Source organism: Lolium rigidum, chromosome 1 (assembly GCF_022539505.1).
Source record: "Lolium rigidum isolate FL_2022 chromosome 1, APGP_CSIRO_Lrig_0.1, whole genome shotgun sequence".
In the NCBI taxonomy this organism is placed as follows: Eukaryota; Viridiplantae; Streptophyta; class Magnoliopsida; order Poales; family Poaceae; genus Lolium; species Lolium rigidum.
Window position 1 is genome coordinate 92,085,573 of NC_061508.1, and position 4,921 is coordinate 92,090,493.

Consider the following 4,921-nt stretch of genomic DNA (forward strand, 5'->3'; position numbering starts at 1 on the left):
CTCCTCATTGTGCTTCATTGTTGGATCTTGTGAGCTGCCTAACATGATCAAGATCATCTATCCGTAATACTCTATGTTGTGTTTGTCGGGATCCGATGGATAGAGAATACCATGTTATGTTAATTATCAAGTTATTACATATGTGTTGTTTATGATCTTGCATGCTCTCCGTTATTAGTAGAGGCTCGGCCAAGTTTTTGCTCTTAACTCCAAGAGGGAGTATTTATGCTCGATAGTGGGTTCATGCCTGCATTGACACCTGGGACAGTGACAGAAAGTTCTAAGGTTGTGTTGTGCTGCTGCCACTAGGGATAAAACATTAATGCTATGTCCGAGGATGTAGTTATTGATTACATTACGCACCATACTTAATGCAATTGTCTATTGCTTTGCAACTTAATACTGGAAGGGGTTCGGACGATAACCTGAAGGTGGAATTTTTAGGCATAGATGCAGTTGGATGGCGGTCTATGTACTTTGTCGTAATGCCCAATTAAATCTCACTGTACTTATCATGACATGTATGTGCATTGTTATGCCCTCTCTATTTGTCAATTGCCCGACTGTAATTTGTTCACCCAACATGCTTTTATCTTATGGGAGAGTCACCTCTAGTGAACTGTGGACCCCGGTCCATTCTTTAATACTGAAATACTAATCTGCTGCAATACTTGTTTTTACTGTTTTCTTGCAAACAATCATCTTCCACACAATACGGTTAATCCTTTGTTACAGCAAGCCGGTGAGATTGACAACCTCACTTTGTTTCGTTGGGGCAAAGTACTTTGGTTGTGTTGTGCGGGTTCCACGTTGGCGCCGGAATCTCCGGTGTTGCGCCGCACTACATCCCGCCGCCATCAACCTTCAACGTGCTTCTTGGCTCCTCCTGGTTCGATAAACATTGGTTTCTTTCGAGGGAAAACTTGCTGCTGTGCGCATCATACCTTCCTCTTGGGGTTCCCAACGAACGTGTGAATTACACGCCATCAAGCATATTTTACGGCGCCGTTGCCGGGGAGATCAAGACACGCCTGCAAGGGAGTCTCCACTTCCCAACCTCTTTACTTTGTTTTTGTCTTGCTTTATTTTATTTACTACTTTGTTTGCTGCACTTATATCAAAACACAAAAAAATTAGTTGCTAGCTTTACTTTATTTACTGTCTTGCACTTTATATCAAAAACACAAAAAAAATTAGTTTACTTGCATTTACTTTATCTAGTTTGCTTTATTTACTACTGCTAAAATGAGTAATCCTGAAGTTGAAGTTCGTTCGTTTAAGCAACAAGGGGGAGAATGTTTAAAAGATGCTTGGTATATAATTAGTGATGCCCATAATAGGTGTACTAAGAAACACTCCACCACTATCCTACTCGGGAATTTTTATGTTGGTATCTCTAGCTGGAATAGATATGTTCTTGATTGTCTCGCGGGAGGTAACTTCCTAGGCGCTCCCGCTTTAGAAGCTAGTTGCATTATTGAGAGTTTATTTGGAACACCACCTGTTAATGAAATTAAAATTGAAACCTCCCTTGACGATGTTATGAAAAAATTGGAAACCATAGAGAAAAATTTTAGTGTTGAAACTAAGTTGGAGATGTTACTTGATAAAACTGATAAACTTGATAAATCCTTAGGAGGAATTGATGAAAGAATTAATGTCATAGGAACTTGTGTTGACCATGATAATCAAATTAATAGGATTGGCGAACTTGAAAAAGCTATGGGAACCTTGGGTTCAACCTTTTCATCTTTACAGTTTAGAGAGAAAGCTTATGTGGGAAAGGAGCAAAAGTTTATGTATGTCTCTAAAGTGCCTAAACCAAAGAAATATTATTATAGGCCTGAAATTGACAAAGCCCTTAGTACCACTACAGATGGGGGAGCTAATGATGTCAATGCTTCATCTTTTGACAATACTTGAGATACACTTTCTGCGCCTAGCTGAAAGGCGTTAAAGAAAAGCGCTTATGGGAGACAACCCATGTTTTTACTACAGTATTTTTGTTTTATATTTGAGTCTTGGAAGTTGTTTACTACTGTAGCAACCTCTCCTTATCTTAGTTCTATGTTTTGTTGTGCCAAGTAAAGTCTTTGATAGTAAAGTAAGTACTAGATTTGGATTACTGCGCAGTTTCAGATTTCTTTGCTGTCACGAATCTGGGTCTACCTCCCTGTAGGTAGCTCAGAAAATTAAGCCAATTTACGTGCATGATCCTCAGATATGTACGCAACTTTCATTCAATTTGGGCATTTTCATTTGAGCAAGTCTGGTGCCCTAATAAAATCCATCTTTATGGACTGTTCTGTTTTGACAGATTCTGCCTTTTATTTTGCATTGCCTCTTTTGCTATGTTGGATGAATTTCTTTGATCCATTAATGTCCAGTAGCTTTATGCAATGTCCAGAAGTGTTAAGAATGATTGTGTCACCTCTGAACATGTTAATTTTTATTGTGCACTAACCCTCTAATGAGTTGTTTCGAGTTTGGTGTGGAGGAAGTTTTCAAGGATCAAGAGAGGAGTATGATGCAATATGATCAAGGAGAGTGAAAGCTCTAAGCTTGGAGATGCCCCGGTGGTTCACCCCTGCATATTCTAAGAAGACTCAAGCGTCTAAGCTTGGGGATGCCCAAGGCATCCCCTTCTTCATCGACAACATTATCAGGTTCCTCCCCTGAAACTATATTTTTATTCCGTCACATCTTATGCACTTTGCTTGGAGCGTCGGTTTGTTTTTGTTTTTGTTTTGTTTGAATAAATGGATCCTAGCATTCACTCTGTGGGAGAGAGACACGCTCCGCTGTAGCATATGGACAAGTATGTCCTTAGGCTTTACTCATAGTATTCATGGCGAAGTTTCTTCTTCGTTAAATTGTTATATGGTTGGAATTGGAAAATGCTACATGTAGTAATTCTAAAATGTCTTGGATAATTTGATACTTGGCAATTGTTGTGCTCATGTTTAAGCTCTTGCATCATATACTTTGCACCCATTAATGAAGAAACACTTAGAGCTTGCTAATTTGGTTTGCATATTTGGTTTCTCTAGAGTCTAGATAATATCTAGTATTGAGTTTTGAACAACAAGGAAGACGGTATAGAGTCTTATAATGTTTACAATATGTCTTTTATGTGAGTTTTGTCTGCACCGTTCATCCTTGTGTTTGTTTCAAATAACCTTGCTAGCCTAAACCTTGTATCGAGAGGGAATACTTCTCATGCATCCAAAATCCTTGAGCCAACCACTATGCCATTTGTGTCCACCATACCTACCTACTACATGGTATTTATCCGCCATTCCAAAGTAAATTTCTTGAGTGCTACCTTTAAAATTCCATCATTCACCTTTGCAATATATAGCTCATGGGACAAATAGCATAAAAACTATTGTGGTATTGAATATGTACTTATGCACTTTATCTCTTATTAAGTTGATTGTTGTGCGATAACCATGCTTCTGGTGACAAGGTATTAACTTATCAATGCCTATGGATTGTAGGCTAGGGTTTAGTTGGAAGTAGAGGGCAAGTAGATCTTGAAGGTTTCAGCCGAAAAGTACTCGACGATTATGAAAACTAGGGTTTGTAAACAATGATTCGATGATCTCTTCGTCCCTCGACTCCCCTTTATATAGGAGGCGGAGCCGAGGGTTTCGTTTTGTACAAGTTACGAGTCCGGGACGGTTTCTAACTCATCCCGCCGGATTACAAATAGCACTTCCTATTACAACTCTAACTTTCCTTAATATATCTTGGGCTCCCGAATCTTCTTATTCTTCGGGTAGTGGGCCTTCGATAAACCCCGGGAACTATCTTCGGCAGGCCCATTTGGGATGCCTATGTCGATACCCCCGAGATTTTGCTTGAATCGTAGAGTCAGGGAAAATCTCCACTGTTTATTTTTATTCGAGAGCTTTAACTTTTTATATTTCTTCATATAAAATTCTATATTGTACAGGGATAATGGTAATTGGGGCTAGTTCATCTGACGGATCAGGTACTAGTTAACTGCTCTAGTGGCAATCCGCAAAAACCTACTTCAAGATCACGTCCCTGGACATGATCTCGGGATGCCGGTGCAAACTTTGACGAGTGCCGCTTAAGGTCTTACCATTCAGTCGAGTCCCGGTCAAATTTATCGAGTACCTAACGCGTCCGTTAGGATTTTTCTTCGTATCTGTTGATACGGATAAAAGTAGCAGAGCGCGGTCTTCGGCGATGCCACGCCCGGCAGAACGGATGCGGGGTCTTACCTTCGCAAATTTGCGGCATTCAGAAATTGATCGCAACTTTGGCGTTCGAGAATATATTGTCGAGTGCTTTTCCGGCTGTTGGAATGGCACATTTTATCGAGTCAAATATGACTTATATTTCTCTCCCGATGGGAGTATATGTAGAGTTAATTATAACTCGAAATATACTCTCTTGCTTTTCTATCTTTTTTCTTTTTTAATTTCATCGGGCACGCGAACAGCGTTCCCGATGGGAGTAGCCCACGAGGCTACAGCCAAGAACTTGTGCTTGGTTGTAGGCTCAACATTTTAGTCCACCTTGTCGCTATATTGTCATTATTTCCCGATATGATCTTCTTTTCATCTCTCGGGTGCGCGAACAGCGCTCCCGATGGGAGTAGCCCCGAGGCTACAGCCAAGAACTTGTGCTCGGTTGTAGGCTCCCACAATTTCTATATTGCCATACTCGAAATTTTACTTTTATCGAAGTAGCCCCCGAGCATTTGGGCAAAAACTTGTATTTGACCAAAGGCTCCCAAAGTATTCAAATAACTTCTCCTGTCGCCAATCTTCTTTTATTTTTCTTGTCGGCACGCTTCCCTTAGTCAAATTCACTTCATCTCTATTAATAGTCGGGATTTTTCTGCCTTGTGGGTCCATTGTTTCCACCACGTTGACACGTCGTGCAA